General features: G+C 39.6%; 1 long non-coding RNA gene across 1 annotated transcript; it reads right to left on the bottom strand.

Moving 5' to 3' along the window:
- Nucleotides 1–757: 757 nt before the first annotated feature.
- Nucleotides 758–5,169, bottom strand: LOC142599935 (uncharacterized). Its single transcript, XR_012833435.1, has 3 exons — nucleotides 5,133–5,169; nucleotides 3,432–3,514; nucleotides 758–1,156 (listed from the first exon to the last, which is right to left on the bottom strand). It is a non-coding gene; the product is annotated as an uncharacterized LOC142599935 (long non-coding RNA).
- Nucleotides 5,170–11,893: the final 6,724 nt, after the last annotated feature.

The raw sequence follows: 11,893 nt of genomic DNA, 5'->3' as shown, positions 1-11,893 counted from the left end.
CTGGCAGAATTGAAGAGTTCTCATCTTTATACTGCTTCAACAACATCCTAGCAATAAAGGGTGTTTTCATGCCAGTGGCACTTGAAACTGAAATGAATTGCAAAACACTGCAATTAAAATAACAGGAAAAGTGCATTGAAAGAGACTTTATAGCTATTCAGGATATATGAAGGCATGATAAATCTTCCACCTCTGTGCAAAAAATGCATCCCACTATTCACTCAAACCCACAGCAAGAAACTACACCTGCAGCATAAGTTTAGGGAAAGTCCTAAAGCAAAACTTGTCTGTACTTTGAGGCAGGTATCACTGAGCTTATCTGAGGTCAGGAGACGAGCTGAAGTCTTTCCACACAGTGCTTCTGAAATGCCCCCATTTTTCCGGGTGGAATCAGGTTGTTCTAGCCAGGCTTAATAGTTCAGACTGCCTGCAAAATCTGCTGGAGAAGAAAGAAGAGACAAAAATTATATTCCAAAGACAGAAGGACTAGTATTTCCTTTCCAGTTTAAAAAGTCTGTCTTCTCTACCCTTCACACTTGGTTGGACACCACACCTCTCTGTTAGTAGCAGATAGACAAGGCTAAGACAAAATAGGTGCATGAGAAAATTTGATGAAATCAGTACTGCTCAGGGATTGAAAAGTATCAGGGATAAAAGACATAAATGGAGATGACTCATGAGAAGAAGGAAATTGGAATGAAGATTTTTTTTAAGAGGGAACAGAGGGTGGGGATTCATCAAACTTGAAATCAGCAGGAAGAGTCAGAAATACCATACAGCATGGATGCCCACCCTTCTCCCTCTTTCCTCCCATCAAAGGGCCTGTGCCTCATCCTTATTTATGCTGCTGATTTCAGGACACTAGCTCTGCAGCTGGGATGACTACTCAGCCAACTCTTCTCGACTTTGCCATGTAATTATCTTCGTACTGTCTTCTCACCTGTTGTAGCCAAGTCCTGGTACTGTCTACCTGGTCCTCCATGATATGAGCAGGGTTTAGTTGCTTGGTTTCTGTAGATTGCCTCTGCCGCAATATATCTGTATCTTACTAGAGAGAATTGTGCTCCACCAGTAACTTCTTTCTCATCCGCTAAGAACAGCTACTCTGTGATCTATCAGTGACGCATTGCATAATTAGGAAATGGATACACTTTTCCTGGGAAGAATACAATGAAGAAAAAAAAAAAAAGTCCTTAATTTCACTGGAGAAAATCTAGCCATGGCAAGTTACTGCCTAAAATAGCACCACATTTCCTCTTAAAACTTCTGGTGGCCCATGAGCAACAGAATTCATCCAAAGCTTCAACTTTTGATATAATAAACTCGCCAGACAAAAATTGTTAGAATTTTCACAGGAATACAATCCAGGAATTTACCATATGTCCGTAAACAAGAACATCTTCTGGGTTTTGTTGTGAAATTTGCAATTTGTACATTACGTTCAGCCTGTGGCCTCTTCTCTGAGGCTTTACTTCACTTTTTTTTAAAAAAAATTTCTTCCAAATGGTTTTCTCTTTCACCTGGATGATGTGTTTTGCCTTACTTCCACCAAACCCCCAGAGTATTCCCAGTTCATGCAGGGCACAGGAGATTTCCAGCAGATCAGACAGACCCCACCACCCAGCAGGTCCAACCAGTGGGGTCAGGCGGTGACTGCAGTTGGGCCTTTGCTGTGTGGCCCTGCTCCTCCAGATCAAGCTCCTTCTGGAGCTTCCTCCCTACCCTCAGGCCTTTCTTTCCAAGGGAACCAGAACTCAGGGGAAGGAGTGTCTGGCAGTTCCCATCTCCATGTGCAGCTTGGATGCCACCAACCCACATGCATGAGATCACGACTGCAGAGTTTTCCTCCATGGTAAATAAAGAGTTTCATGGTGCCATACTGCCGTTACCATTCCCAGCTTAGAGAACTGCACTCTTCCACCCCTTGGACCCCTAATACACACACACAAACACACACACACCCTCAGTGAGCTTTTTTTACATTTTGGGGCTGCAAATTCTCTCGTTATTGCCTGTTTACTTTGCTCTGACTGCTGCTCACAACCTGATCTCTGCTTTCAGGTGAAGGTCCAGCTGGAAAAAATAAGCTTCCTCTTCAGGTCCATCCTGTTTTTAATCTGTTGCTGTCGCACTAAATTCCCTATGGGGGTTTTCTTACTTCCTATTGCTTTCCCTCTTCTGCTATAAACCTCACAAATATTAATCTCTTTTGGTCCTGATTTTCCCTTGCCTCCCATCTTTTATTTGTCTAAAATGCCTGCCAGGACTTTTCACACTTCATCATGTCTCCAGCAATACCGGCCCTGGGCCAATGCCAGAGACTGCAACTTGACAAAATGTGTTGCAAGGTGGCTTTCCTTCCACACCGTCTGCAGCTGTCATCTTCTCTCAGGGCCTGATACTACAAATTAGCCAGAGCTGGCGGCAGACCATAAGTTTTTACCTCCCCAAAGTTAGATTGGGAACAGAATTGCCAGGGAATTTTCCTTTTAGCTCCTTGCATGTGGTATAAGCAGCCTGAGCATCACGTCTGTGCTTTATCCTGACATTTTCCTCTCCTTGTGTTTATTGTGCTGTGCCAACTCTTACTGTACTATCATGATGCAAAGCCCAGTCAATTTGCAGGCATCACCTCATGCCATATTAGCCTGGACTGTGAAATCAATTAAACAGTGGACTAATCTCAAAGGGAAAATACTAGAAGACCAGCAGTTGCACACTACAATGAGTACAAAAGTAAGTAACTTGGGGGATCTTGGAGGTTTTGGTTCGTTGGTTTGAAAGGACTGGTTCCATATGAGCAAGGAGATAGTAGAGGTGTTTCTATATCCTAGGAATTCCTCAAGCACAACCAGTAGGCTCTGGTTTTTGTAGGTCTATTTTTTTTGATCAATGGCTAGAAATGATGTGCTATGTTTATTTTGAGTTGGGAAGCACCACAATTTCTTCTTGTCCTTTGATAGTTTCCATGCACATTGAGTGCAATTGATCAAGCTGGATTAGTGAGAGAATGAAAAACACCCAAGAAATCTTTTTCTGTTGCTTAAACAATTTTTCTTTTTTAAAATCAAGGTTAGAAATCAGGGAATATGCAAGGGAAGGCAAAAAAACACTCAGGTAAAGCCAGATATGTTTCAGAGCTTTGGCTGGTCCAAAACTGAGCAGGAAAGAGTTTCCTGCTTACAACGCTCTCACGAAACTTTCCACCAGCATGAAAAAGGTGAGTTGCACTGCCTGCTGAAGATTTGCCAACTGGAGGCTCTTGGGTTGTTGGCCTACAGCCCTGTAGTTTATACTTTGATCCTTAGAAATCCACAGAGAATAGTGATAATAAAGGAAAGTGTCAGAGGTGTATAATTCAAACTGATGATATAGCAGAGAGCTATAGCTCAGCATAAGGAGACTCTGGAACAATTAAAGAAAAAAGATACTTACTCTGTGATGGTATCAAACATCTTCTGAAATAAAGCAAGCCATTCTTCAGTGTCTGAGATTCCCATGGGACGAGTAGCATCTGGCAGGGCAGTATTCGAAAAAGGGATGAGCAATCACTGAGAGAAGTATCAATTGGGTAGCAAAATGTTAACAAAGGTCCCTGGAGGCTCTGGGCACCCCCTTTGAGCTCATCCCATCAGTCATGGCTTATTTTGAATCAGATCTCCCATTTGTTCTATATTTCCTCGGAATATTTTCTTTTTTATTCTTATTATACTGGTATTTTGTTATGATTATCGCGTTCTTTTTAAGTTCTGTTTTCCTTAAGCTCAGTTCAAGAATTCTGATGACAAACCCTATAGCAAATTATACTTGTAGGTGGTATGATTAAATGCATCTCTGTTGACTTCAGTGGGGTTCAGATGATTTATGCTAGCTGTTAGTCTGGACAGATTATCTTTATTTATACCCAATGGGGATAGGAAGACATCTTTCTTTGAACTGGTTCAACAGCCTGGGCCAAAGGGAATCAACGATCCCCAGCAGCTCTGATTCTGATCTGTTGTGTGACCTTCAGCAAGTTACTTCGCTTCCCTGAGCTGTTAATTCCTATACCGTACTTAGAGTTTTATAGAAGACTTCCTGTAAGAGAGACTTTATTTTGATATGTAATCTTCTACTGCCTACAATAATGGCAGCCTCACCCACCCTACACTCTACTGTAATACAAATAAGTAATAGCAATGCAATGCAATGTTGGCAGTCTGAGAAGTAAATTTCTCCCAGGATGCTTTTCCAGCTAATGTATGCCTATATTTATTTGAATAAAGCAAAGTATATCCTAGTGGGACCATTACCCACCTCCAGCCAACACACATACCAGTCCCAGTGGAATGCCAGTTATGAAAATTACAAAAATAATCCAAAAGGTAAAGGCATTTAAGTTTCTAGTTTGAAAGATCTGAATATTTTTGCTGGCATGAAATTCTCTCTTTAATGCAGACTCATGCCATTTGATAGTTTGAAAGTGAAAAAAAAACCCTAAGACGAAAACATAAATATTTGAAAAGCTGCTACTGTTCTGTGTGTGTTCCTGAGCACTTTTCATCTTAACATTTATTGGCTGCACAGTTAGATCAAATAGCTCACTGAAACTGAAATGAATACCTCAATGTGATATGGACTATTTGTTTTTCCATTTGGATCCCTTTGTTTCAATTTTTATGGTATCCAAAGGAATCAGCCTTGACGTCCAGTCAAATTAACTCATATTACAATCACCATTTCCAAACCAGAAGCATGTTGTTCTTTGTTCCCAGAACCTCCCACTGATGTATAAGCCACACATAATACCACTTTTCTCAAGATCAACAGTCATACATTATTATCTTATTTTGTACATTACACCATGTCTACCCTAAGACAGGGCTGCACTCCATATCTGTATTCAACAGAACTAAAGAACAAAAGGAACTATTTCAGCACCTAGTCCTTTAGTATATGATGTCTTTTCCATGAAAATATGCTACACACTATTACCAAGTTTCTTCTCAATCTATTTTTTTACTAGGTTAAATTGACCTCTGAGTCTTTTGCTAGAAGTCATTTCCTCCAGTCTTTCAATCAGGATATTGTTATTCTCTGTATCATCTCTGATTTTTCAGCATGCTTTTGGAAATGGTAAAAACTAGACCTACATTCAGTATTCCCATGTTTGTCCCACCAGTGTTTTATACAGAAACAAAGAAATCCTTCTATATACCGTTCCTATTCATTGCCTTGTGACTTACGAAGCTATGAATCACACTAGTCTCTTTGGCCCTAGTTTTGCATGACAACCTGCATCTAATTGTTAGTTCAAGCTTTTGAGGATCTTTTTTTTACAAGAATGAGAAAAAAGAAATAAATGTTCAAAAGAAGATGCTGAGAAAAGGAGCGAAATGGAAGGACACAGCCACAGCTGTGTAAGGCAGGTCTTTCTCCGGCTCTGAACCCACCCTGATCGCATGCTCACCCCACACAAAGACAGATAGTTTAAAAAAGTTTAGATTCATCTCTATTGCCAAGAGTGTAAAACAAGCATTTTCAGAAGGTGATTCATTCTGTTCTGGGATGGGTTTGTAACAGAGATACGTTGACTGTCCCCTGAAGATAAATCTCTCTCCCTAGTTTTCACAGAAAGCTACTACATTTTCAGAGAGTTAAATTTTAGTGAAATTAATCTGTATCAGGCTTGTGCTTTCACCTGCCTCTTTGTAAGTTCTGTAATCATTTCTTTCATTTCTTTGCCCTGGATATGCAATTTTCTACCTGGCTGTATCAAACAGTTTATTTTAACAAGCTCAGCTTACCAAGTAGATATCTGTAGGGATATCTTGTTAACCAATACAGGCTATTTTCCCAAATTTTGTGCTACCTGCCAAGGTTAAAAGTACTGATACCATATTTATTCTTAGATCACAGGTTAAATTATTAAAAAACCCTTGGACCTAGTCCATATGATTGCAGGACACAGAAACGTTTCTGCTTGATAATGATTTATTGTTGAGGTCTAAATTTGGACTACACTAGTTATTCAATTTCTATTATATTTCATGTTTTCCTTTTTTCTACATTATAGTTTTACTCTTTCTAGGTCCATCAAAAATCAGGAGCAAGTCTTGACAGATGACTTTTATATATTAAGTCATTAAAGGCAATTCAGATTCAGCTTTTCAAAGGCCCTATGAGGGTTTTATTACCTAATTTCCTTAATCTCTCTTGAAAAAATTTGGCCGTATTAAATTAGCCTTTTAATCCTAGTCTCCTGCAAAAATGTTTACAAGTCACAGGCGAATGCAAAACATGTTTCTATACATACACTTTCCTCCTCCCCACACATACAGTGTGACCATGTGTCATAAAACGTATGACTTCTCTGTGCAGAACTTTTGTTTGTTAGCTAGGAAGCCCTCACTCATCTTCACCAATGTGACAGAAACAGAGCAAGAGACACCCAGCTGAAACTGTCATTCCTTCACTGTGATTTTCACCAAATACTACACAAAGGGTAAACTTTTGTTCCAGATGTACATACATTTATGGTGCTAGGAGGCCAGAGAGGAGAATAAAAGTTTTTCACCATCTTATTATAAGCTCCCAATATCTGCAATAGTAGTATTCATATGTTAACATTTTGGACTGATTAAAATCTCTCTGGAATATTTCAGAAGGGAAGATTGTTCCTACTGAGTGTGTGGGGGTTTTCATTCCTTTCTCTTTTTCCTTTAAATAATCAGGAAAAAAAACTTATTTTGATTAATTGAGTAGTTTCCATAGCAGCTGTGAGCCAGGTGGCTGGAACCGGTTACTTAGGATGCTAAATTCTGGGTAATTGGTTTATTTTTAATCTTTTAATTCTGTGGGAGTGAAGTTTAGTGTGTTAATGGGAGAGGTTTTGTGCAGAAGTGTCTTGACTAATGTGTTATTATCATTTAGTTTTATTGATGAAGCTCGGGCCTTATACGAAAAGAAAATGAGTGGAAAAATCTAAGGCAGGGCAAGCTACAATTTTCATTCTGACTTAAAAGTCCCTAAAGAGCTTTTTTATATTTTATTTTTATCAGGAGTTTTTTATAACTGAAAACCTGAGGGATTTGGTTCAAAGAGCAGCTTGTGTTCATGCAGAAGGACCCACTCTAACACAGAAAAAAAAGGCATTAATAGCAGAATGAGAAGGCATGGAAAACATATTAACTGTGTCATTCTTTTACCAGTTCCTATTATTGAGGGAGGACTGAGTTTGATTATTTTACAATGTGTACATTTGCTGAGCAAAAAAAATTTTTACTACTTAATAGTCATGTTTCTTAACTTGACTTCCCAACCCTTTTTTTTTTTTTAATTCTCCCACTAACTTCTGTTTTTAGTTTTTAAAGCTACTTGTTCAATTACTTAGTTTTCCAGGTTAAAACAGTGCATTTTTTGGCTTAAAACATGAAAATGGATCGATGTATCATTTCAGTATTTTCCATGTTCTATAAAGTCTTTCTTTTCTGTGGATGAAGGCCAATTAGCAGATGGAGATTTGTGAGCTGGAGAGAGTCCAAGGGGGAGGAGGCACTTCCTTTCAACTAGAGGCCCACTGACTTTGCATCTACTATCAGCTAAATATTTTATTAGAAAAAAATCCCTTCTTGGGGATATTTTTACTGCCACTTTTCCCCGCCATGCTCTAAAGCTACATAAACCACTGAAACATACGTGTTTTCCAGAGCCGTGCTTTGCTGGCTGAGGATGAAGGAGGCCAAATTCAGACCACCTACCATACTTTCTGACTCAGGAGGAGTTATTTCGTTCCTGTAATAAAGGAGTCACAGGTGTGCAGCTGAGGATAGCAAAGGTTTAGAACTGCTCCTGGCCATCTTGACTTCACTTATCTGAATTAGAAAGCTAAGTCAGGTAACCAGGAGATGAGTTCACCTGTGGTCTGCTTCCCCGTGCACTAGTTGTGCAGGCTGTGGGTGCATTTAGATTAGCTTCCTAATTCAGATCCAGAGCACGCTTCTAGAGTGAATGTCTCGGAAATCTTCATTTTACTGAGCTTTATTTCATGACACAGAGCAGTCCCAAGGTGCCAAACATTTTCTGGGAGAGTGCTCATTCTTACACACCTAAGCTGTGCCACGAAGGATGACAAGAGTGACATGGTTACGGATGACTGTATGCCAGTGCTCCACCCCAAGCCCTAGAGCCTCACTATGATGCCAGAGGTGACAAAGCATTGCTTTCTCAGGGCAGAAAGGCATTCTTTGCATGTTCCAGACACTGAGGGAGGTGAAAAGGCACCTTCACCCAGTTGAATGTCTTGATCACTTGGCTGGAGGTAAAGCTGTCAGAGAAGAATTTTATGTCATCTACTCAATGCTCTGCCTCTGTGACCATAGAGGTTAGAAAACAATAAAACAAGAAAGGATCTTGATTCTGGCTCCATTCTAGATGGGAGCTTTTGTGGAAATGTGGTATCTTGGTTGTGTATTGCAAGTATTGAATAAAATGCATGAATAATTTTAAGTGTCTTTCAAACAGAGCTTTTAATTAAAACTAAGGATTAGGAATTAGCACACATTAGACAAGTAACAGACATTACCACATGACTCTACTTCCATCATCACTACTCTGCAGAAATGCAGGACACTTTTGTAACTGGGTATCTAATTCTACAAGAATTATGTACATACAGCCAGCATTTGCATATGCATACTGAATAATTGTTCAACAAATTTTTCATTTACACTTGTGATTACTTATTGGGATCTTTGCGTTTCAATGTATAGAGACACTTACGCACTGATTTAAAAAGGTCTGAAGAAGCAACACATACCATCTCAATCTGCAGTCCCAAGACTGCCGCCTCCCTCCTTTGTTGTTCTCTCTGTCAGCATTCTTCCCACACCCACCAACTTCACTGTTTGCTTACACCTGCTGCTCAGGGAACAGCTTCATTTGCAGAGCTCTGAATTGTAACCCTCATCCTTCCCTCACTGACCATTTCTGTTCTAGTCACTGTAGTAAGCAGGTTGACAGCCTTTCCTTTAAAAAAGCCAGGCAAAAGTGAACAATCCTACACCAAAGAACAAGGACAGTTAAAGCTGAAATGTTTTCTTTCCTTCTTTGTTTTCTGGCAGATATTATAAAGCTCTTTTTATCTCACGTGTTACCAGCTTAGTTTGGTCTCATTGCATTATAGTGATAAAACCTTAATTTTGTTCAAATACAGCTTTGAAAGTAGCAAGTGCTATAGATTCCAGGGTGAGGGAGAGGGCAACAAAGGGAAGGCTTGCTTGGCTGCTTAAAAAAAGACCCAAAAAACCCAACCAAACAAAAAAGAAAGCAAGCTTTGCTGGCTATTAGGACATCAAGGAGGTTTTTTACCCTGAAGAACCCATCTGTGCTTCCAAACATAAACATGTGAAGGTGAGAGGTCTCCTTATTATGCAGGTAGGACAGAATGAGGCTGAATCCTATCCAGCTGAGCTGCTTCTGTTGCTTTGAACCCTCTGGAAACATAAAGATCACAGAGCTCCACTGTGTAACTACTGCATTTCTTGGTTAGTTCTATCAGTCAGCTTTCTCTTCTCCTGGAGTATTTTTGAATCATCTTCAGAGAATATTTACTCTGTCTCATTCACACTGTAAAGGGTGTTAATGGAATGCCTTTTTTTTTTTTTAACTCCAGTGAAATCTGTGAAAATTAATTTAAGCTCTCTGTTGCAACAATTTTTTAACCTAATCAGTATTTACAAAGTATTCCATGTAGTGGGAGGTTGAAAATCTTTAAATACTTCTACCTCCAAAGAATAAAATAGTCATGAAAGGTATGTAGAGGGGTGTATAAAAAGGGATTCTTTTTGTTGAAAACTTTAGATTTAGGTTTGGGCTAGAGAAGTGTCAAGTTGCTTGATTCTCAAAAAAGACAGTACCACTAAACACTACCCAGACTAAAAAAATTTATTCCTGCTACCACCTGAGTTAAGATTCTAAATAAAAATGTAATGTGCCATCTCCCTCTCTCCATGAAGCTGTCTTACTCCTCACTATAGTCCTCAAGCTAGGGAGGAAAAAAAAAAAAAATCGCAGTTCACTCTATTTCTTGCCTTCTCAGCCCCCATTCTCAGGGATCTGTATTACTGTCTTGCCTTGCTAACTTATTGAGACTAAGGATATGACTGTAGAAAGGCTGGAGGGGTACAGAAGTCAACAAAGCCACAGCAATTTGCCACAGCTGAGGCTCTGGCTCCTGAGTCACCCTTTTATCCATCTTGTGATGTACCCCTCTCCCTCTTTATTCCTGCCATCTGCAGCCTTTTCCAAGGTAATTCCTGGAATCCCTTCAAGGAACGATACTCCACCATGACTGCAGTTTATTATATCCTTCTCTGTGTTGCTATTAATAAATAAATAAATATATGCACGTATATGTCTACATAGACCTAAGAGAGGATGGCACCAGAACAGTTGTTGGCATTGACAAACAGGTATGTATTCTTGGGCTGATCTGTATCTACAGTGCTTAGGAAAACTTTCATTAAAAATGTCATATATGGGTCACATATGGATGGATATGGGTATATCTACTTCAGTCAGTGTATGTCCCTTTTCTCAGTGATGGGCCATTTCTGTTCTCACTAAATATTCTCTTGTTCTTCTTTGGGAAAAGCCACCCTGTCAACTACTGTATTTCAGGATTCCAAATGAACTTGAAGAAATTTAAATTTTTATCAGGTGTAACACATTTCATGGTTTACTGTTACGCCTTTGGAACACGATCTAACTCAATAGAAAAGACAATGGTAAAAATAAGAACAATCATATCAAGAAAATGCTATGGGTTTAATGTCATTATTATTTAAGCAGCAGCTTCCTGTCCTAATACAACAATGTGAGCAGCAGCAGCTGCCTATTCTTTGAAGGCATCAGTACACATTGCCATTTACTTTGAATTGGATTCAGAGCACACGTGAACCAACCTATACTTCTCCTATAGCTTGATGACAGCAAAAGTACGTCTGGCAGATGCTAATTATTTTATAGGTATAAATTAGCAATTCTGCTCAGTGAAGAAGTATTAATGAAGCAGCAATGCTTGAACAGTAGGTATCGCTTTTTTTTCTTTTTAACATCTCATTTCTTGTAGATACTGACAGTTTTCAAGCTGAGGTGTATATTTCAGAGAGCAAGGTCTTGATGATACGAGCATATTGTACTATATAAATAATAGCTTCTGTGAGGGGGTCTTGGCACATTCTTTCCAGTGGCAGATTCTTTTGCTCAAAATGTTCACGTGGTGAGGAAAAAAAGGACTTGCATTTTTCAAGCAGGCTTTGTTCTTGTCAGACTGTCAACATTTAAACAAACGTAATCATCTGTTTTGTCATCATTCTTGAGTGCAAATAACTTTTGAGGAAAGGTTTGCCTCATTTTAAAAAAGAAAAAGAAAGATGTATGGGCCTGAAACCCCAGGGCCCTGCTTAGCTGTCCTTGCAACTTGAAAAAAAATGTTTTATTAAAGAAAGAATTGGCTTCACGGTGCCATTCTTCTTTTATTGAGGCACTCATTACTGTGGGATAATGCATCATTAATGCATGAGGGCAGGATCCCACATCTTTTTCCCTGCCCATCTGGGTGGCAGAAAATTTGCTGCCATAGCTCCCGCTAAAGCTCATCACCTCCCCTCAGCCTGAGGAAAACACCTTCTCAAGCAGAGCTCCTTCTGGGATTGCTTTCTAAACTGTTTTGGGAACGAATTAGCCTGTTTTGCTCAACTATATTAAATAACCTCGACAGCTCTGATCCATTTTAGCCTGGGACAGGTTAGGAGCCGTCCCATGAGCAGCTCAGTCAGCAGGTATCTGGGGTGGTCACTGGTGTGAGACGTGCACAGAAGTGGCCAGAGAAAGTCACTGGCTTCAGCAGCAC

This window comes from Balearica regulorum, chromosome 1 (assembly GCF_011004875.1).
Source record: "Balearica regulorum gibbericeps isolate bBalReg1 chromosome 1, bBalReg1.pri, whole genome shotgun sequence".
NCBI classification, from domain to species: domain Eukaryota; kingdom Metazoa; phylum Chordata; class Aves; order Gruiformes; family Gruidae; genus Balearica; species Balearica regulorum.
This window is presented reverse-complemented; position numbering and strand designations above follow the sequence as displayed.